At 38.7% G+C, this 24,432-nt stretch overlaps 1 long non-coding RNA gene across 4 annotated transcripts in view; it reads right to left on the bottom strand.

Moving 5' to 3' along the window:
• Nucleotides 1–24,432, bottom strand: part of LOC112920035 (uncharacterized) — a 235,764-nt gene that overhangs the window by 34,455 nt on the left and 176,877 nt on the right. The window lies entirely within an intron of this gene.

The following is a 24,432-nucleotide window of genomic DNA, read 5'->3' as shown; positions in this document are numbered from 1 at the left end:
GAGATTCTCCACCCTTCAAATAAAGTGTTATCCTCTATCTGTGGCATGTGAGGCAGGTCTCGCCCACCTGTCTAGCTTTGTTTCCTGCCTACATAGACACACAGTTGATTCTCTAGCCACTGCAAAGTACTTGGAGATCCTTAACTCTTTTTATTGTTTCTCACCTTTGTGGCCCATGTGCTATTTCCTCTGCCCAGAACACTTTTCTTCCTCCTCTTAGCTTCTTTCTCAGCTATTCTGGCATCATCTCCTCCAGGAAGCCTCTCCCACGAGGCTGAGTTGGTTTACTTCTGTGCTCACTACAACGCCTTGTTCAGACCTCAGTAGGACTTACCACAGTGCATTAGAATTGTTAGCTGTGTGGCAGTCTCCCACTTGACACCTTAACTTCCTTGAAGATGAAGAGTTTTACTTTGTCTCTTGCATTGAGTGTATGTCTGGCATATGGCAGACGTTAAATAAATGCGAAAAGGGGGAGTACTTCCCAGTCTGGTGGAAAATCAACTCCAGATTGACCAAGTCACTGTAAGTTGTTAATGAAATCACCTAGAAATGGAATGACTTTGGGGGCCCGGCTTAGAACTACTATATGCCAGCTTCTGACAATGAGAGATTTTTTCCAGGAGTGTCGCCACTTGAGAAACAGATGATTATGTTAGAAGACTGTGCATTTTAATGTGTTTTCCTATACTTGGGAGGATTAGAAACAAAATCCCATAGTTTGAAGATGACAGGATGCCAAAGACTAAATGACCCATCTCAAAATTCAATTTGGAGCAAGAAGAGATTTAGTTTACTACCACTGCATAGGCAGCATGCTTGGACACAAACACCCCTGGTTTGCCACTGCAGAAGAAGAGCTACACACAGCCACACATCACATTATTTTCTATTGCAGAGTGTAACATCAGTACTGGGAAGAGACCCCCATCCTTACCCCTATTGCTAACTAAAAACAGCTACTTTGTTTCTCAGTAGGATATCATCTGCATTTCTGGGTCCTCGATTCTCAAACATTTCTACTTCAACCACAGCTTCAGTTGTATTTGTTTTATATAATTTATTTCCCCCTGTAATTTTATCTAAAGATTACCTTCAAACTTTTTGGCAGGAAAGCACTCTGATTTGGTGCAACTCTTATTTCACAGATGAAGAATGTGAGGCCAGGTAGATTAGTTACGTTTGCCCACACAGCTAGTTATTAAAACCCAAACCCCAAAGAAACACTAAAAAATCCTAGATACAGTGTTCTTTAGGGAGAATAATCCTTATACTTATTTCTGCTTCCAAGGTCTATTATAGCACAAAAGTCTATGTGCTCATTGTCTATGTCTCTTAATACAGCATCAGCTACTATTTTATTCAATTTTCTGACCTGGGAAGTCATATTTTCTCAAGTATTACTCAAAGACAGTATTTTTAAAACCTAACACTAACCAGACAACACACACACTCCCATGAGGTTACCAGACACATATCTCATGCCACCTGGAAACTAGCTAGCAGATTTCTACTCTAATCAAATCCATTGTCGATAAGTCACAAAACAAATTAAAATGCAGCAGAGAATGAGGGAAGTTAACTTCAGAGTCCACCAGTGTGTTCATTCCAGCACCATCTGTGCATCTGTTACATGATTAGACTCTGTGTTGGGCAGTTTTTAAATAACTGGGCAGCCCTACCATAAAGACCATATGCTTATAAGTGAATAAGACTTGTCAATACAAGAACCATCAACTCCTCTGCAGATTTCTGTCTACTCTGAGATAAATCTTCTTTAAAAAGTTTTGTTTTTTTCTCCGACTGAAGTAAGATTGTAGAAGGGAGTTCTTTCTAAAGAGCTTATAAACTAGAACTACTTTGGGGCTGCAGCACAATTACATGCAGCCACAAACCAAGCCGCCATTGCATGTGCCATGGTAGAAATATCAGTTATGCCTTCAGACCTCACAGAGCCACTCCATTCTGCAAAGTTTCACACAGCTATGAATGAAGTGGAAGAGGGCACTAGAGGAAGTATACTGAATTTCATATACACTATTCCAGTTTTTACTATGCACTTCATACTAAGTCATGCATTTGGTGTGTCAAAAACATAGTAAAAATTTTTTTTCTACTCTACTCTTTTCAAAACTCATTACAATGTAATCTCTTGCCAGATCATGTCTTACCAAAGAGGCAGTTATTTTTCCCTCCTTTTATGTGGAAATATTACACTCTTCTTAATCATCTGTTTTGTTTGCTAACCCCCGCCCCCACCAGACAGGGAGCAATTTTGTATATCTACTACATAGTGCAGTGCTTGCCACATGCTAGATACTAACAATTGTTAGAGAGAAGGTGAGACGAGAAAGGGAGAGAAGGAAGTAGCTGTTAAGTCATCAGAACAAGAGCAATGTGAGAAACACAGAAAAAAAGTATAGATCAGATGAGTTGTAAGATTTTTGCCATTTTAGCACATGGGCTATGGAACTTCAATCTTAATGAGAGAAAATTAAAGACTGACATTGAGAGACACAGTAGATCTTCAAATTTTGTTCTTTTAGTATATACATATTATATACCATTTTCATTTTAGAATGTAAGATCAAAGGGATTTGTTGAAAGTGACAAAAGTCTTTATAAAGCCCACATTAATAAGCCTCTTAGATACTGTCATACACCTAGGTAGACATTGCATTACTATTAGAGTCCCGATCCTACAGCTGAAAGTGAGCAAAACTCCTTGCACTCTACCTGCACCTCCACCGTTCCCTGTTAGACAATTTTTTTCTGATGATGTTACTCATTTCATGACCTTGAGCCCAGAGCCTAATGTGAGCACATATGATCGGTTTACCCATCTAATGCCAATTCAAGAGGAAATAGCCAGACAGAAGGTTACCATGGGAGGGAAAAAAATCAAGTCTGAGACAGAATATAAAGATAGAATAGGAACCAAAGACTAGATTGGCCTTGATCTCTCAAAACTGACAATCCCAGACTGAAATATCAATAAAGATGTGTTCAAATTTCACTTGAGATTGACTATGAAAGTTTGAAACTGCTAGGTTATGAAGAAGAGATATATTAACCACATTTGAAAGTAATACTGTTTCTCTGAGAGCACTGAGTAGCAAATATAACTTGAATTGAAAATTCTTAAGCATACACTCAGATATTAGTGATGTTAAGAATCTTAGAATCATGTTCAGATCCCTAACACTAACAAAAGAGGAAGTTGAGGTTCAGAGATATTTCCCTTGGTCTAAGATCATTGAGTTAGTGTCAGATTGAGATTCCTAACTCCAACCAGAATACTCTCTCTTTCTGTCCATCTGAAATAATTCCTAGTTATGCGTCATTTGCACAAAACTAGCTTAAACAATGAGGAACTATATGATTTAACTGGGCCAGAAACAGAGTAAGCTTCCAGGTACCCTTGGTCAGCAACTCAGTAATGTCATCAAAGACGCGGGTTCTTTCTATCTGTTCTACTCTGTCTCCCTACGTACAACTTCCTCCTAAGCCTGATAACCTTCATTATTTCAAGACAGCATCGATTGCTACTGGGGGTTATGTGTTTATTTGTTAATATTGGTTATGGGAGGTAGGGAAGGAATATAAATCTTTTCTAATTCAGCAAATTTAGATTTTATGCTCACTCCTCGTCTTGAAAGCTGGAGATGGGATGGATACCTAAATAGATCCAGAGTGTTGTTATCCACTAGGAATTTAGAATTGGGTAATGAATTTAGTTTGACTATTATGTGTCTATCCCAGTGATAGTTCAAATCAGTATGCAAGTAATCAGAAATGCAAGCTGCCCTAGATACACCTTAAATGCTCCCCTCCCACTTCTAACCCACCATTCCTCAATATTTCCTCCATCAAATATCCAAAGTGATATAGCAGATGGGGTGAGAGAGAAATTGGCATAAGCTATTGTATCCATTTGCACGCAATTTCTGTTCCTGATTGGCAGGACTCCTTCAATTTTTCGGGTGGGCAAAACACAGCAGACTCTGCTAAACCCAGCTTTTGGGTTTAAATTAGTGTTGCATATTAGAATATTGATACCTTTACAGCACCAGGAAACTAATTAAATTAGTCTTTTGGGGGGTAGAACCTAGGCATAGGTATTTTTTAAAAGCCTAGGTAATTCTAATATGCAGCCAGAGTTGAGAAACACTACTGTGTTAAATTTCTCAGTTATTATCTTTGAGTTGTCTAGTTGGCCTAAGACTTTGAATTCAGTTTCTTTGCAATTCCCCCAGGTGACTTAAAGCATAATACATTTAAATAAAACATCATCTGTGGTATGATAACAACCACAATTTGAGGTAAGGATGCTGTGTCAGCTTCCTTTTAGAGAATGCTGCTCAATCAATGGATGAAAGTCTGAACCAAAATATTATATAGGCATGAGGGTTTTTGTATTGCTTTCTATCTATTTCTGGGTGTAGTGTATAACATACATTGGCAACATTTCATTTTTATATTGTAATGGGATCTCCATGGGCTTATATTGAAATTGGTTTTCTGTTGTAATCTCACATTTTAACAGCCTCTATAGACCTGCTCAGAAACTGACTAAAAATTGTTGTGAAGAATATTTGGCATCATAATTTATTTTTTTAAATTATACAAATGCCTCAATCCCCTCTACCACCAACCACAGGAGATATTGAAGTACCATTATAACTGCAATGGGAAGTAAATACTTGACATATTTGATAGTCATTTTACAAAAGCAAGAAACTGTTTTTCCCCCTGAGTAGAGAGTCTTCAGTCATCCTCAGACTTTTTAATAGGATTTTGATGTCCATTTCAAATTATAAGAGAAAGTGATTTTATCACTTATTTTCTTTGAGTAAATGTTAACTTGAAATTAATATTACAGGCACCAGAGTTCTTCAAAGCCCCTAGTGCCTCCAGGTGGTAACTCTCCTTTATCAGACTTGTCACATTCAGGCTGCTGTCCAGATCAGCCAGTGTTGGAGGAGGTCATTGAGAGGACATGACCAGTGGTTGACTCATGAGCTGGACCTGAGCTTCAGGGGCTTCTTACCCCCTTCCGTGTTCTTGGGATGTATATTTTGTTAGGCCTTCCCCAAGCTAAAAGCTTCTCCAAAGACATAACCTTCAGATAGTTATGTGGTATCAAAATCATCTGGACAGTATACACAACTGAACCCAGTTAGGACAACTAATCCTGTGGCTGGCTGCCCAAGACAAGCATTGCAAGTAAGTTCCCCTGCTTATTAAATCTGCCCACTTACTATCTGGAGTGGCCTCTTTCTTCAGTCTGTCTTTCCTCCCAGTGTAAGGGGGTCAGTTTGCTAACCAATAGTGGGTGAACCATCCCAGAAACTAAAGAAATGGGTGGAAAAGAGGCATCCCAAGTTGGCCATTGACCTCTATGCAGGGAGGGATAGCCTATATGTTAGATGTTTTGTGGACTGCCATGTGAGTAAAAGGATTCCCTGAAAACACTGGCTGCATGAATGCACACTTGTTTAGGAAACTACACATGGTGCATTGTGGCAAAGAAGTGAAATGAATGGCTGACACAGAGGGTTGGCCTCTACTGTGGGCAATTTGGCTAGACACTGATGCCTAACTAGAAGCTAAAGCTCAAGTTAGAAAGCAGGGAGGAGAACTGAAGTTAGAGAAGGATGTGCAATCTCCCACTACGCTGCTAGCTTCCAGGCTGGCAGGCAAGGTAGAAGAGCTGAAGAATAACTTGGGAGAACTTATTGTGCCATTTTGTAAAGCTAGGAGGCCTTGTGACAAAGCCTGATTAGGATGCTAAAAGGTAGAATCCCTGGGACAGTAAGGAAAGCAAAGGGAAGGATGTTGTGATTGACAGTGAAACATGAGTATCCCATGCTGTCTGACCCCTAACACAAAGGAAAATTTTAAATAGCAAATATCTAGACTTCTGATAATAAAGAAAAATACCTCAAAACTCCTAGGAGAAAAGTTGCATTCTTTCTCTGTCCTTTGAAGTTGTAAATCTTAAAATGTCTTTGAAATATAAACACCCCAGGAGATAACTAAAACACTATCCACAAAGACTGAAGAGGGAAAATGGGGGAGAGAAAGAGACTTTTTCAAATATGGACTGCTACAGAAGCTCCCCTGTCCAAAATCTAGTCCACAGCCTCCATATGATTATTCATCAAGAGCTAAGATTTTGGAATAAAAGCTATGGGTCTCTGTGTCTGTCAGTATGTTTGTGTATGTCTATGGATGTGTGTTATGTATAAGTGATTTTTTTTGTACCTCTAGAGGTTATTTACAAAATTGATTTGTAAAAGAGCTCTATTTAATTGACCTAAAGAAAAATTGGCTTTAATATCAAAGTGTATTTATGTAAAACTGAAAACTAATTTTCTTTCATCTGCTAAAAGTTCTTGGTCTGTTCTTGGTAGGGTTGTGAAAGTCTTTGCTTTCCTTGTTAAGTAATATGCCAAAAAAAACAAAGATTCTGTATTTTATCAAACTAATTTCTTGTGCTCTGTATTGTATTTATCAGGTCTTTGATTACTGGAGAAAACTGAGTCTTCTCTATTCAAAGAGCTAAGATTTTTTACAACTATGTAACTTTCTGTATTTACTTTGAAGTCTTTGTCACTTTCATTAATGGATAACTAAGTGTTGTTTCACAGTGACCTATGATCCTATTTAATCAAATGTTTTAAACATTTTGATATTTTTAACAAAGTTCCCCAAAATCAAATCCTGAATGAAGTCTTATTGACCCTGAGCAAACTTTGGGACTTTTCCAAAGGGTCCTGGACCATCTCAAAAGATATATTCTTTCTTCTTACGAATGCAAGACGCTGAACTAATTAGGCTTAATTGGTATATCATTTCATGGGAAACATTGTCAAATAAGAAATAATACTAAACTTTCCTTGGGATATATTTGTATGAAATTCCTAAAAATCTGACACGTCCTGGTATAATGTTATCAGTTATAACTTTAAAATGTGTGTCACTGAAATAAATTCCCTTGTCAACTGCATTATAATAAACTCTCATCAGATCTTTAACCATAGGTTGTTTTAAATCTTTTGCCATTTACAAACAGTTATTGTTTTACTCTGATATTTGCGAAAGTGTTCCTGCAAAAGTGTTTCATCTTCAAAGAGATTCACAGAAATGACTCTGCCAAGTACAGTTTTCTGATAATTAAGATCAATTGGCTTTCACATGGGAAGGTTAACAATGGACCTTACATATGCTTCCCCAAAGCTACCTATGTGGTCTTACAATATGTCATGGGATGGTAGCCTGAGACCTGTCCCTGTTCTTCTTCCCCGCATCAGTAAAATGAGCAATTCCATTGATAATATAATGTTTACATGTGAAGACTTGCCTCTGCTGTTAGACACTCTTCAGGCTTTGCTGAAACATCTGTGAGGGAGAAGTTGGGTGGTAAACTAACAAAAATTCCCACAGAGAAAAAGGCCAAGGCACCCCCACAAAGTATTTGGGAGTCATTTGGTCAAGCAAGACATACATCCTCTTAGAAACTGTTATTGACAAGATGCAAGCCTATCCAACCCCTAAGAATGTGAAAGAGATGCAAGCCTTTGTAGAGATTTTTAGGATTGAAGGACTTTTTTTCCTCACCTGGCAGATTGCTTCCATCCCTCATACCACCTGGTAAAGAAAGAGCATGTGTGGAATGAGGATTAGAACAGTAAGCTGCCTTTGGAAAGACAAAAATACTAGTGAGGCAAATTAAAGTGAAGCTCTGGGCATCTCCCAAGCAGGACTACCATTTGAGTTAGATGTGTTTATATTCTGGAATTTATAGGTCACACACTGTGGCAAAAACAACAGAAGAGAGTACCTTAGGATTCTGGTCCAAGCTCTAAAAGGGGAAAGAAACCCAAAATATCTCCTAGAGCAACAGTTCTTACCTAGGAATGCAGTTCTCCTCCAGGTAGATACTCTCATACAGAAGCCAGTGGCATAACCAGTAGGCTGAACTCAGAGCAGCTTGGCTGGTGATCACTCATGATGCCTGACCATTAACTGTTTGCACTAACAGTTGGACTATTCTAAGGGGATTAACATTATGGCTTATATGATGGGAAGCCAAGATATGGATAATGATGAGTGGATCCTTGTAGGGTCAGGATGTGTGGAGGGAAATTTGGGTTCACCTGCAGGAGCCTGAGCCATTCTTCCCTATCTTCCATGTCCTGGCTCATAATGCACTGGTATTCCCTGGCAATCAGGAAGCTGATACCCTAACCCAGGTATAAGCCCTAACAACTGACCCTTCTGTAGATATAGCAGATTGGGTGCATAGGAAGAGTGGCCATCATTGCACTTGGGTTGTTTAGAATGCTGGTATTGCATTAATCAAGTCACTGTAATTCAAAAGCAAACCAGTATCATTGGCAATATGCCATCCCACCTGGGTACAAAGATGACCCAGTTGGTAAGTGATTGGAAAATTGATTATATTAGCCCCTCCATCTGAGTGAGGATTGTACATATGCCTTGGTTTATGCAGACCCCATATCTACACTCACTCAAATTTCCCCATGACCATACAAATCAGGCTGCCACCATTAGGGGTTTAGAGAAGCTGAGTACCATGTATAGATATCCTCATTAACTAAAAAGTAATTAGGGGTCACATTTCAACCTGTGCCGACTGGACAAAAGAACATGCCATTGAACAGAAGGTCCATCTCTCCTATAACCTGCACATAGCAGGGTTGGTAGAAAGGAAAAATGAAATATTAAACTAGCAGAATAAACTAATGAGTAAAACTACCTCAGTTGGGTAGACCAAAGTACTGTCCCAGGTCTTAATACATATGAATGTAAGGCCCATTGTCCCATATGCCAGACTGAGAACCCCTGCTGAGACACCCAGGGCCACAAGGGTATGGAAGTCGAAGGGAAACACCATTGCCCACTCTCACTATAGATCAATGTGCTATGCTTCTGAGAACACTAAGCCCCATCAGACCTGGAAAAGGGGTTATCTATTAGAATTTATAATGGGATGTCCCACCAGGATGGGTGAGTTACTTCACACCCCTGGGTAAGGAGGAACTATTCCTTCTCCACTGAGATTCCCTTGTCCTGCTATAAGGCGGACCTACTGAAATGGAGTGGAATGGAACTATACCTGGAATGGAACATGCAGCATTAAAACAGGGAAGATGGTGGGGGTCCTGGTCTGGCATATCTGGTGACAACCAGTCCATCTTCTCATGCCTGGCAATACTGTCTCCCCCAGCTAACAAGTATGGTATAAACAGTCAGGTCAAGCTCCTAAATCTGTCAACCTCCCTCTCCTCAAGTCCAGGTGAGCACATTTTGTTTTCCAGTGGTATGATCATTTGGCCACCATCATTGTTCCTGCCTTTGGCCTGCAGAATGTTATAGCACACAGGAAAGTCCTTACTATATGCACCCAGCAAGCCATAAATAACAGCCCGTCCTTATCGAACACTTAAATGTCTCTAGTGAGAAAGGTTGTCCTCCAAATAGGATGGCCTTGGATATTATTACTGCTTCACAAAAAGGCACCTGTGCCATTAGCCAAACAATGCTGTATGTTCATACCTGATGCATCTGCCTATGTGTCATCTTTATTAAATTACAAGAGGACATGTGAATGCTCTGAGTGCCTAGAAGACTTAATAATATCAGTGAATGAGATCATGCAGTTCTTGGTGGAAAAAGTTTTCACTGATGTTGGAAATGATTGTCTTAATTTATTTTCTTTTGGGTGTTCCTGTATTGTTACTATGGTATCTGCCTCCAATGCAGCCAGATTGCTGCCACTGAGCCATACCCAAGCTAGCAAAACCCCTTGCCGACCACTCAGGACACATTGCAGAACAGGGGGGTGTCTGAGATTGTAAGAACTGGTCATGAGGGGTGGATGGTCAGAGGAGGTCATTGAGAGGACATGCCCACTGGTCAACCTACAAGCTGAACCCAGCCAACCAGAAGGTCCTTACTCCCTTCCCTGTCCTTGGAATGTGCATTCCTTTTGCCTTCTCTACCCTAGAAACTGCCTCAATTTAGCCTTGAAATAGTAATGTGATGCTGAGACCATCTGGACAATGTACATGACCAAGCCCAGTTGGGATCTCTATATAAATTTTCAAGATTTGGCAGGTGGGTACAGAGATCTACCTGTCTTGCAGCCACCCAAGACTAGCTTCAAGGTAATTCTCTTGCTTATTAAACACGCTACCTACCAATCTGGAGTGGTCTGCCTCCTTCTTCAGCCTCCCCTTGCTTTCTGTGTATGAAGGGTAGTTTACAAACCAACAGCCAGGCCACTCTTTTTATCTCTTCCACCACTTAGGCATCCCCAAAGTGACAGGAGAACTAAACCCACCTCCTCTGTGGTGAAATCAGCATTATCAGTTGCCTCAGAGCCTATAAGATTCAAAAGGGAGGTAGCCACCTGCTCCCTCAGGTCATCCCCTCCTCTGGGCAATCTCTCTGGGTTAGAGTTTCACTCCTTTATCCCACAGCATCTCTCTCTGGAGCTCTGCAGAGGTTCAAAGTCAGATGCACGATTTACTAACTCTAGGTTATTTAAATAATTTTGCCTCATCGAATCTCCATTTCTTAATTAGTAAAATGCTAACATTACCTTTTAGTATCTTTGGGAGGATTAAATGAGATAATGCATAGATTGTGTTCACTCAGCACAGTACACAGCACAGATTTTTAGCTCCTGTTGATACAACACTGCTACTGGCCATTGTTGCCACCACCATACTGATGCTTGCAGAATTCTATGGGGTTTTTTTACATCTAATTTATTTTTTCCCATTGCTGCTTCAGTCCTTTACCACATTATACCTAGACTAACATTGTTAAGGTCCATAATAGTCCTCTTTTCCTGCCTTAGCTGCTGGTCTTTCCTCTCCAGCAAGAGGAAAACAAACAAAAACAACTCAATTCTCTTTGTGAGAACTTCACAAAGAACCTCTAGTTGAAATGGAAGACCATAGATGCTGTTCCCCAAATTTACCCCTCACCCTTTTTTTAGTACAGCTCTTACCACCCCTTTGAACTGGAATGCTGCAGAATACACTTTGGGAAATGGTGTTTTAGGGAAATGATAGGACTAAGTCACAGAAGCCTACTATGCTCTTTCTCGATGTTCCCATGCCCTAGAGAACAAAAGGCCAACAGCCTAAGAGAGGGAGCACAGTCAAGCCTAATTGAAGTCCTCCTTCATGAACCAAGTTTCCAGGAGTCTTCACTTCTGTCATGATCTGTAAGGAGATGGCTTTAGGAAAGATGGTGACACATACAGTGTGAGGCCATCAAGACATACACAGCAATGACATCCTGCATCTGATGCTGCTTTTCAAGCCTTTTCAGTAACACAGGAAGGACATGGAATTCTCTGAGTCACTCTATGAAATCTTCATTCCCATCACCTGCTCAGCATGAACCTTGCTTATTGCTTGGGTTTGAGGTGATTTACTTAGTTGCTACTTTAGGATGCACCAACCACTGTTCTGTTCTAATTAGGCTAATGTAATAACCCAGGGTTCTGAAAAGAAAGCTTTGCTACTTGGTACAGAGATTGGTGCAAAAATTTATAAAAGCATTCTCTCCTGCCACTTCTCTCTCCATCAAAATATACAGTTCTGTAAACAGGAGTAAGGGATTTGTGCTCACAGAAATAACCTCTGCCACTCCTAACTAATAGTCTAAGTCTTGTACCTGTGGCAGCAGAAGCTCCATTAAGTGTTAAGCACCTGTTCTCCTCATCTCAGTTCACAATTTAAGGGTACAGTGGGCAGTGTAACTGCAGTCACTGCTTCATGGTACAGTATGAGTAGGGGAACTATGTAATTAATTATCCAGACCAGAACTTCACTTTTAAAAGTGAAAGGGAACAATTAACAGTTTTACTTGGACAACAGGCATAAAACAGAATGATCCCAAGGAAACTAGGAATTATATCACCATACTTAACAAATACTACAGTTCTTAGAAAATGCTATGGGAACACAAATCTCAGTCCTGTGTCCCCAGAGATAAAGAAGATGACAAGTCTTCTGCTACTACCAACTGGCAGAAAAGAGCTCTTCTTCCCCATTCCCATCATCCAGGCCTTTTCTTCTAATCTGATATCTAGGATGAGAACTGTCTACCACTCTGACCTTCCAACATCATTCCTCAGAAAAAAGGGGAGCTGCGTTCTCTGGTTTGATTCCATCTTTGCTCATTTTATTTGCTCAAAGGAAGAAAGTATAGACTATCCCTGACTTACGATGGTTCAACTTATGACTTTTCTACTTTACGATGTGCAAAAATGATATGTATTCAGTAGAAATCTTATTTCAAATTTTTATCTTTTCTTGGGCTAGCAATATGCCCCATGATACTCTCCAGATGTGGAACAGTGGCAATGAGGCATAGCTCCCTCAGTTACACAATCACAAGGGTAAACAACCAAACACTACAACCATCTGTTTTTCACTTTCAGTGCAGTATGCAATCAAATACATGAGATATTTGACACTTTATTATAAAATAGGCTTTCTGCTAGATTACTCCACCCAGCTGTAGGCTAATGTAAGTGTTTTGAGAACATTCAAGGTAGGTTAGGTTAAGCCACAATGTCCAGTAGGTTAAGAGTATTTAAATGCATTCATCTTTCAATGGACGCCAAGAAGATGTGGTCTATGTATACAATGGAATATTCCTCAGCCATTAGAAATGACAAATACCCACCATTTGCTTCAACGTGGATGGAACTGGAGGGTATTGTGCTGAGTGAAGTAAGTCAATCGGAAAAGGACAAACATTATATGGTCTCATTCATTTGGGGAATATAAAATTAGTGAAAGGGAATAAAGGGAAAGGAGAGAAAATGAGTGACAATATCACTGAGGGTAACAAAACATGAGACACACCTAACTCTGGGAAACGAACAACAGGTAGTGGAAAGGAAGGTGGGCGGGGGATTGGGGTGACTGGGTAATGGGAACTGAGGGGAGCACTTGGCGGGATGAGCACTGGGTGTTATACTGAATGGTGGCAAACTGAACTCCAATTTAAAAAAAAGACATAAAAAAAGAGTATTTAAAAGCATTTTCAATTTATGATATTTTCAACTTCCAATGAGTTTTCTGGACGTAGCTTCATTGTAAGTCGGGGAAGATCTATAATTTCCTTTGACATTAAATCATAAAGTCAACTGATTATTCAAATTAATAATTCTGAAAATACAGCTCAACTTGTGATAAATACACAAAAAGAAAAATCTAAGTTCACAATACCCCAGAAATAGGGGAAAATTCTAGTAGATGAATGGATAAAGAAGATATAGTATAGATATACAATAGGATATTACTCAGCCATCCAAAAGAATGAAATCTTGCCATTTGCAATGACATGAATGGAACTAGAGGGTATTATACTAAGCAAAATAAGTCAGAAAAATACAGATACCATATGACTTCACTCATATGTGGAATTTAAGAAGCAAAGCAGATGAACATAGGGGAAGGGAAGGAAAAAATAAGAGAAAAGCAGAGAGGGAGGCAAAGCATAAGAGATTCCTAACTGTAGGGAACAAACTGAGGGTTGCTGAAGGGGAGGTGGGTGAAGGATGGGTAGCGGGGTGATGGACGTTAGGGAGCGCACTTGGTGTAATGAGCACTGGGTGTTTATGCAACTGATGAATCACTAAATTCTACCTCTGAAACTAATAATCCAGTATATCTTAGTTAAATTGAATTGAAATTAAAATTTTTAAAAATTAAAATAAAATAAATAAATCTTTCTAAAACATAAATAAGAATTTCAAGTAATAAAAGCTGAAAAAATTCAAGAAAAAATTTTTAGAGTGTGTATACTGTCTCACAGTAGAAAATATGCTAAAATATATAAATGACCTATGTGGCAAAATTTGAAATGATTATGAAGGGGATGATCAACTATTATAAAGATAACTGATCTTTCCAAATCAATCTATAAATCTAATAAAATTCCCATCAAAATTGCAGCAAAATTAGGACATGAGAGAATTGCCAAGTGGTTGTCAAGTTTATCTCTAAATATTTTATTCAACATCATTTTTGCTATTTTCACAGATGGAGGATGTCTAACCCTTACAAATATTAGAATATATTATAAAACCACAATTCCTAAAATACTATTAAAATAAGATTTTTTTAAAGTAAATATCGATATACATCTAAAAGCCAAATACATGGAGATGGTTTCATTAACCGAATTGGGAAGGGATTGTTTGAATAATAGGTGAGAAATTCATTTTTGGAAAAAAAATTCTAAGTCCTCAGTTCATTCCATAACCATAACCAAATAACCTAAATATATGTAAAAGTTAGATTTAAATTAAAACCAAAAAAATAAAATAAAATACATTCATATATTTAGTTGATTTCTCAGTGACAGATTTTCTACACATTAAAACAATGGAGAAATCACAAAGGGGAAAAACAGATTTGGTTTTATAAACCCCTTCAACTTCTAGAAGTCAAAACATCATAAACAAAATTAAAAGGCAAGATCTAGGACGTATTTGTAATTTAATGGCTAAAAAGAGGATAATAGTTGTATGTTATCTATTACCATAGCAATCAAAGCCTCAGAAGACAATAACAATATTTACTGCTCACAGTTCAGGGTCAGCTAGGCATCAGCTAGATTGTCCTGCTCATCTTGACTGGATTCACTCTCATATCTAGGAGTCAGCTACTGTCAGCTGACTTAAAATGTTCTTGGGGCACCTGAGTGGCTCAGTCGTTGAGCATCTGCCTTTGGCTCAGGTCGTGATCCCCAGGTCCTGGGATCGAGTCCCATATCAGGCTCCCCATGCGGAGCCTGCTTCTCCCTCTGCCTATGTCTCTGCCTCTCTCTCTGTGTCTCTCATGTATAAATAAATAAAATCTTAAAAAAAAAAAAAGTCCTCTTCTCCTTTCCACATGCCTCTCATCCTCCAGCAAGATAATTCTGGAACATATATACTCATGATAATGGTAGAGATACAGGAGAAAATGTGGAAATATGCAAAGATGTTTGGGACCTAAGCTCAAAAGCAACACATCTCTGCCTCATTTTATTGAAAAAGGAAGTTCTATAGGGTGGGAAATAGACTCTGTTTTGTTGGGAGGAACTTTAAAGTCACAGGTCAATGGGCATAGGTGAAAATTTGTGACCATTGATGCAATCGATGTCCCACAACATCATTAATCAATTAAGAACACGATCTTACTCCAATTAATAAGGGGACAAAGGCTCAGGTAATCACACACAAAAAGACAGATATACAGATGGCAAATAAAAATATTAAATTTCAATGAGGATAAACAAAATGCAATTTTTAAGAGATAATATGTAAAAATATTTTTTAATTTATTCTAATTTGATAGCTTTCAAAAATATAACTTTTAAAACAAGAAAACATGCTATTATTTCCTAATCTATTTTCTAATTTGATACTATCCAAGGAGTGGAAAATTGGACACTCAGATGGAGCTGGTGCAAACACATATTAGTACACCTTTTCTAGAGGAATGCTGGGCAATATATATTAAAAGTGTTTTCTCTATTACCTCTAACTTAGAGGAAATAAATACACCTGAAGAGGTTTGTAAAATATGGAACACACAAAAGTCAATAGCAATGTATACTACAGGCATTTATTAAAGTTTGAGAGGGAAAAAGGAAGAATGGAGATAGGAAAGCAGACTACTAAAGTAAGAATCGGAATAAAGGGGCACCTGGGTGACTCAGTGGTTGAGCATCTGCCTTTGGCTCAGGTCGTGATCCTGGGGTCCTGGGATCAAGTCCTGCGACAGGCTCCATGAAGGGAGCCTGCTTCTCCCTCTGCCTGTGTCTCTGCCTCTCTCTCGGTCTCTCATAAATAAATAAATAAAATATTTAAAAAAAAAGAAAAGAATCTGAACAAATACAGCTCCAGATGCAGTCCTTCCTTAACTAAAAAAGATCATTTTTCTTCTTTGGCAGAACACACTTCGGTTTTTTACCCACATCAATCTCTTTTCTTTATCTTTTCTAATAGTACCCCAGTGTTGTCCATGCATCTTCCCCATTTCCTGAAATCCTGATCCTGTCCCAACCTGCATATAGCATTTTCCTGATACGATTACTGATCTTGATAGGAGCACATGACCCATGATAGGTCAATCATACCAAAGGGAAGAATGTATATTTCTTGCTACGGGAAAATGTTTTCCTCACTCTTCTACTGGTTGTGAATAAGGAAGCATGGTACCCTGATTGCTACTGTGATCATTCTGCAACCACAAAAGAAACAGCCCTAGAAGGTAATAGAGCAGAGAAATGGAAAGAACCAGAGTCCTGGGTCACCAAGCTTAAAGTCAGCTTGGCCTCTGGGTTCCCAGTTATGTGAGATATTTCTCCTTATTGTTCAAGTCTGAAAGTGTCTAGGCTTTCTGTTACTTATAGCCAGAGACATCCTAATCAGTACACATTCCCCCCAACACACACACAACTTTTTACTAAAAGTATCTCCTTCTAAAATATGTGCCGCCATTGGAACTAAAACTTCTTTACAGACTTCAAGACATTGTATAGAAAAATATTAATCAGTATCACTAGCCACTTTTGCCTCCTAACGAAAGCACCAAAATGTGAGACACACCTGCTCCCGCTTTCTTGCAGCCAGATATTGGAAAAGCATTCCACACAACCCTGAGAATGTGAGATAAAGGGGGTGGCAGTGGCAGTGGCCCGCTTTCTAGGGATCTATCTGTGGCCATAGACACAAGTCAGAATCTCAGAAAAGTCTGTTATGTGCAACAAAAAGAGCATGGTTTTATGTAATATCTCCAAACATATTCCTGATTTAAGACTTAAGATTTAAGAGCAAAAAAGCTCTTTTGTGCTTGGTGTTTCTAATCTGCGGGAATACTACTTGCGTCCCTACTAAAAATGGTTACAGTCTCAATATTTTCTTATCTGAGAACCAAAATACTAAAGATTGTTACCCGTAAATGTCTTTTATAAAGACAAGAGTTGTAATTTCGTTCTCCATATCACAATTTTTAAGCTCTATTAGAGTGATTATGACCTTTCATTTGAACCGTTCTTGAGATTTTTAAAAGCCATATCCATATGATTAGATAGAAAAAGAATATTTTCAACACACTTTTAATAGGACATTAGGGTCCAATAAAACAAATGTTCTGTGGATATGAGAAAGTTCAAATTATTGGTGCCTTTTTCGAAAATTTTTATTAAGATTATATTGAATTTTAGTACTGAGTTGGAAGCTATTCCTATAGTACAAATGCAAAACCTCATCAATTTTGACTGCATGAGAATGCAAACTCTGTCCTTCCAAGTACCTTAATGAATAATTAATATCATGTTCAATGATCTGGCTGCAAGCACCAATCAGCTGGCCAAAATAAATTGGATTTGTATTGAGGAAATAGTTCCCCATGCTCATCACAAAGATTACTGTTTCTTTTAGGGAAAGCCTATAATAGTATAAAATGAAGCCCTGTTGGAAATACCTTGCTGCTATCTGCTTGAATAATCATTCCTTTTTTAAACTACACTGTCAAAGCACTAGCTGTTCCTAGAAATTAAAAGATGGTGGTACAGGTTGTTCCCGAGTCTGTTCCCCACCACCTACACACACACACACACACACACACACACACACACACACACACAGAACTAACAACTATTCAAGAACAAGATACCACTGAGGGAATTTCCAAAACACAAGTGCGAGGCTAAAGCACTCCCCTGCACCACAGAGGCCGGGACCGACTGCATTAGAAGGATAAGAGGAACATTTACACATTAACCACATGATCCTCCCCCAAACCAGCACAGCACCATGTGGAGAGTCTCCTCTGGTCCTCTGGTTCCTCCAGTGGAAAAAAAGAACCCAGAAGGACAACAAGCTCCTTCCACCCCAGCACTGTGAATTACTTTGAGGTAACCCCTATTTTGATCTTGCACCACCACAGGGATTGCAGGGGAATTTGACTATGATGGAGAAGGAGGGAGGGACTTGCAACAACTAGCACACAGATCTTGACAAACCAAGTTTATATCTGGATCGTTCAACCAGCAGATTTATTTCCTCATCTGTAGAACCAAGTCAGAGGAGCAATCTAAGCAGGGAACTCAGTAGGGTACAGATCTGCCTGATTTGAATCCTCAAGAAGATTTGCTAGCCCTAGAGCCCAGCTTAACTGTGCCCAGGAAAGGGGCTAAATCACAACCACACCTGCTTTGGCAAATCTCCTGCCCCCATCTGACCAGAAAGGCTCCTGGAAGATGTGCAGCCCAATGGTGTTTAAGCCAAGACGTGGGCATGCAGAGATGCTCACCTCCAAAGCAAAGCCAGTACAGGGCATGGTCTATTCCCATGCTATACACAGGCAGGGGGATTAATTCATAGCCAAGACTACAGGTAGCTCCCAGCCCTTCACAACCAGAAAGTCATTTTGGGAAATTGAGAGTAAAACAATCCTTCCCAGTCCTACCCAGACAAAGAACTGAATCATAGCCCTACATGCTATGGAGAGTGTCTTTTGGCCTTATCTGACCAGAAAGACATTCTGTGTCCCAGTGGTCCTTGAGCTAACAGGTGGGCAGGCAGGGCCAATACATTGCATAATAAAGCCAGCAGCCCTGTTTGGTCAAGAAATTTAGGTCTAAGTCACATTAAGAGACCGAAGAGTTTTACTGGCTCTTCTCCCACTGCATCCAGGCAGTGGGAGAAGAGCTGCTTCTCCCACTGCATCCAGGCAGGGAACATACTTCACAGCCCCATTCATCACTGGATATAACCTTCAGCTTTGCTGGCCAGGGAACCTAACAAGAACACACAGGAAGTGGCTAAAATACCCATTCAACAGCCCCATATACAGTAGCACTTGAACAGAGAGCACAGCTCATAGCTTCCCCTGTTTGCAGAGCAAAACCTGTGGCCTCACATAATCGAGTAATTCACACTCTGGCCTTATTCAGATCCCCCAAACAATGAGCTATACAGGCCCTGAGTCTGTCCTGCTGCCCTGCCAGAGCAAGGAAGCTAATTCATAGCCCCATTTACTACTGAATATAGTACACAGTCCTGACCATCTAATAAGCCTGATTAGAGAATTCAGACAAATGCAAGCTTATCCTACACACTTGCTTGGGTAGGGAACCAACCCAGCAGTCCTATCTAACTATTCTCAGACAGTGACACACTGCCCATCCCTGTCCTCAGGGCTCAAACAGTTACCTCACCCAAAAATAGACCATAATAGTCCTGCTATTTACCAGCAAGCACAACTGAAAAACCCAAAATGAGCTGACTAATGAACTGTCTCTGCCAAAGCAAACCTGTAAAGTCAGGAAAAGGAGCCCAGTTGTTCAGCGGGCACAGAAACCAACATAAAGAATTAAGGATCACAAAAAATCAGATAAATATGATACCACCAAAAGAAACTAGTAATACTCCAATAACTGACCTTAAGGAAATAGAGATGTATGAACTGTCAGACAAAGAATTTAGAATTCTCTTAAGGAAGTTTAGTGAACTACCAAAAAAACACAGACAACTAAATGAAATTGGAAAACAATGTATGAATAAAATGAGATGTTTAGCAAAGAACTTAGCAACCATCAAAAACAAAACAAAACAAAAAAAAAAACAAAAAACAAAAATAGAAATCCTAGAGTTGAAAATACAATAAACTGAAAGGAAGAATTTAATAGAAAATTTCAAAAGTAGTCTTAACCATGAGGAAAAAAAAATCAGCAACCTAGAGGATAAGACATAGGAAATTATCCAGTCAGAGAAGCAAAAAGAAAAAGAATGAAAATGAGTAAACAAAGCCTATGGGAATTATGAGACAAAATGAAAAGAAACATTCTTTGCATTATGGGAATCCCAAAAGGAGAAGAAAAAAAGAAAGGGACAGAAGATATATTTAAAGCAATATTTGCTGAAAGCTTCCCAAACCCAGAGAGGGAAATGGACACCCATCCAAGAGGCCCAAAGCACCCCAAAAAGGTTGAACCTGAACAGGGCTACACCAAGATACATTAAAATTAAATTGTCAAAAGTCAAGGTCAAAGAAGAATTTTAAGAGCAACAAAGGAAAAGACGGAAGTTAAGGGAACCCCCATAGCCTATCAGTGAATTTTAGTGGTTGAGCATCGGCCTTTGGCTCAGATCATGATCCTGGGGAGCCTGCTTCTCCCTCTGCCTATGTCTCTACCTCTCTCTCTCTGTGTCTCTCATGAATAAATAAATAAATCTTAAAAAAAAAAAAAAAAAGAAACTTTTCAGGCAAGTAGAGAATGAAATGACATATTCAAAATGTTGAAATTAAGTAACTGTTAACCAAGAATTAGATACCCAGTAATGCTGTCCTTCAAAAATGAAGGTGGGATAAAGATTTTGGTGAGCAAACAAAAGTTGTGGAAGTTTATTAACACCGGACTTGTCTTACAAGAAATGCAAAAGGAATTTTTTGAGAAGTAAAAGAATATTCATTAACATAAAAACATAAAAAGGTAATGTAAATATTACTGCTAATGATAAACACATAGTCATAGCTAGATTCTTCTATATGGTAACAGCAGTATCTAATTCACTTTCAAGTATAGTTTAAAAGTTAAAAAAATGTAAAAATAATCATAATTACAACAATCTGAAAGCTATATTAGTTACACAATATGAAAAACATGTGAATTTTAACATCAATAACTTAAGTGGGGGGGGTAAAAGTGTAAAGTTTATAAATTCTATTGAAGTTATTTGTTTAAAATAGGGTATTATAAGTTTAAGATATTTTATGTAAGCTTCATGGTAACCACAAGGAAAAGGTCTGTGGCAATTATGCAAAAGAAAATGATAAAGAAGTGAAAGCCTACCGATACCAAAACACATCACACACAAAAAAAAGGCATCAGAATAAGAAACAGGACAATAAATCTACAAAACAACAGAAAATAATTAGCAAAATATTAATTAATAGTAAGTCCTTGCCTATCAATAACTTTGATGTAAACATATTATATTCTATTACATTCTCCAGTTAAAAGACATAGAATAGATGAATAGATAAAAACCAAGATCTAACAATATGCTACCTACAAGAGACTCATTTTTTTCTAAGAGTTATTTATGTATTTATTTGAGAGAGAGAAAGCATGAACAGAGGCAAGAGCAGAGGGAGAGAGAGTGAATCTCAAGCAGACTCTGCACTGATCACAGAGCCCAATGAAGGGCTCAATCTCCCTACCCTAAGATCAATATTAAAGCTCCTAAATACATAGGGACACTTAGGTGGCTCAGTTAGTTGAGCATCTGCCTTCGGCTTAGGGTATGGTCCAAGGGTCCTGGGGTAGAGTCCTTCCTTCAAGGAGCCTGCTTCTCCCTTTGCCTCTGTCTTTGCCTCTCTCTCTCTCTCTCTCTCTCTGTGTCTCTCATGAATAAATAAATTTTAAAAAACACCTAAATAAACAAAGCAAAAACTAACAGAGCCAAATGGAGAAATAAACATTAACATAGTAAAATAGTTGGGGATTTTAACACCCCACTCAACAATGCTTGATTAAATGTTTGTTATGTCTTCTTGATGTATTAACAATTTATTATTTGGTTTATAATGCTGTTTAGATCTAGAGAATCAATAAGGAAACAGTAGATTTGAACAATGCTATATACCAAATGGACCTAACAGACATATACAGAACAATCTGTCCAAAAAACATTCATCTCTCAAGTGCATATGGAACATTTTCTATGATTGACTATATATTAGGCTACAAAACAAGTCTTGGTAAATTCAAGAACTTCGTTTTTTTTTTTTTTAAACCCCACAAACTCTTTATTTTTTTTTAATTTTTTTTATTTATTTATGATAGTCACAGAGAGAGAGAGAGGCAGAGACACAGGCGGAGGGAGAAGCACGCTCCATGCACCGGGAGCCTGATATGGGATCCGATCCCGGGTCTCCAGGATCGCGCCCTGGGCCAAAGGCAGGCGCCAAACCGCTGCGCCACCCAGGGATCCCAAGAACTTTGAAATCATACCAAGTATCTTCCCCGACCACAATGACATGAAACTAGAAATCAATGACAAGAGGAAAATTGGAAAATTCATAAACACATGTAAATTAACACTATCCTAAATAACTAATGGATCAAAAAAAATAAAAGAAATAAAAGTTTCTTGAGACAAATTAAAATGGAAACACAACATACTGGAACATGTGGGATGCAGCAAAAACAGTCCTAAGTGGGAAGTTCATAATAATAAAAATGTACATTAAGAAACAAAACAGATGCCATATAAAGAATCTAACTCCAAGCCTTAAGAAACTAGAAAAAGAAGAACAAACTGAGTCCAAAGTTAGCCAATGACATGAAATAATAACTATTAGAGCCAAAATAAAGAACAGAAAAGATTAACCAAACTAAGAATTTGTTCTTTAAAAAGACAAACGAAATTGACAAACCCTCAGCTAGAATAATCAAGGAAAAAAAGAAAAAGGACCAAAATCAACACAATTATAAATTTTTAAAAAGGAGATATTACAATGGATACCACAAAAATTCTAATAATCATAAGGAACAACTATATGCCAAGAAACTGGACAATCTAGAAGAAATAGAAAATCTCTTAGAAACTTACAATTTATGAAGACTGAATCAGGAAAAAATATAAAATCTAAATAGATCGATTGTTTGTAAGAAGATTTAATCAATAATCAAAAATCTCCCAATGAAGAAAAGTCCAGGACCAGATGGCTTCACTGGTGAACTTAACCAGACATTTAAAGAAGAATTAACAGCAATCTTTCTCAAAATCTTCCAAAAATTAGAAAACCATATCTGGGGGCATCACAATGCCAGATTTCAGGTTGTACTACAAAGCTGTGGTCATCAAGACAGTGTGGTACTGGCACAAAAACAGACACATAGATCAATGGAACAGAATAGAGAACCCAGAAGTGGACCCTCAACTTTATGGTCAACTAATATTCAATAAAGGAGGAAAGACTATCCATTGGAAGAAAGACAGTCTCTTCAATAAACGGTGCTGGGAAAATTGGACATCCACATGCAGAAGAATGAAACCGGACCACTCTCTTTCACCATACACAAAGATAAACTCAAAATGGATGAGAGATCTAAATGTGAGACAAGAGTCCATCAAAATCATAGAAGAGAACACAGGCAACACCCTTTTTGAGCTCGGCCACAGTAACTTCTTGCAAGATACATCCACAAAGGCAAAAGAAACAAAAGCAAAAATGAACTATTGGGACTTCATCAAGATAAGAAGCTTTTGCACAGCAAAGGATACAGTCAACAAAACTAAAAGACAACCTACAGAATGGGAGAAGATATTTGGAAATGACATATCAGATAAAGGGCTAGTTTCCAAAATCTATAAAGAACTTATTAAACTCAACACCAAAGAAGCAAACAATCCAATCATGAAATGGGCAAAAGACATGAAGAGAAATCTCACAGAGGAAGACATGGACATGGCCAACATGCACATGAGAAAATGCTCCGCATCGCTTGCCATCAGGGAAATACAAATCAAAACCACAATGAGATACCACCTCACACCAGTGAGAATGGGGAAAATTAACAAGGCAGGAAACAACAAATGTTGGAGAGGATGCGGAGAAAAGGGAAGCCTCTTACACTGTTGGTGGGAATGTGAACTGGTGCAGCCACTCTGGAAAACTGTGTGGAGGTTCCTCAAAGAGTTAAAAATAGACCTGCCCTACGACCCAGCAATTGCACTGTTGGGGATTTACCCCAAAGATTCAGATGCAATGAAACGTCGGGACACCTGCACCCCGATGTTTCTAGCAGCAATGGCCACAATAGCCAAACTGTGGAAGGAGCCTCGGTGTCCATCGAAAGATGAATGGATAAAGAAGATGTGGTTTATGTATACAATGGAATATTACTCAGCAATTAGAAACGACAAATACCCACCATTTGCTTCAACGTGGATGGAACTGGAGGGTATTATGCTGAGTGAAATAAGTCAATCGGAGAAGGACAAACAGTGTATGTTCTCATTCATTTGGGGAATATAAATAATAGTGAAAGGGAATATAAAGGAAGGGAAAAGAAATGTTGGGAAATATCAGGAAGGGAGACAGAACATAAAGACTCCTAACTCTGGGAAACGAACTAGGGGTGGTGGAAGGGGAGGAGGGCAGGTGTTGGAGGGGAATGGGTGACGGGCACTGAGGTGGACACTTGATGGGATGAGCACTGGGTGTTTTTCTGTGTGTTGGTAAATTGAACACCAATAAAAATTAATAAAAAAAAAATAAATTAAAAATAAATTAAAAAATCTTCCAAAAATTGAAGAGGAGGAAGTATTCCCAGACTCATTTTATAAGGCCAGCATTATCTGGA

Source organism: Vulpes vulpes, chromosome 15 (genome assembly GCF_048418805.1).
Source record: "Vulpes vulpes isolate BD-2025 chromosome 15, VulVul3, whole genome shotgun sequence".
In the NCBI taxonomy this organism is placed as follows: domain Eukaryota; kingdom Metazoa; phylum Chordata; class Mammalia; order Carnivora; family Canidae; genus Vulpes; species Vulpes vulpes.
This window is presented reverse-complemented; position numbering and strand designations above follow the sequence as displayed.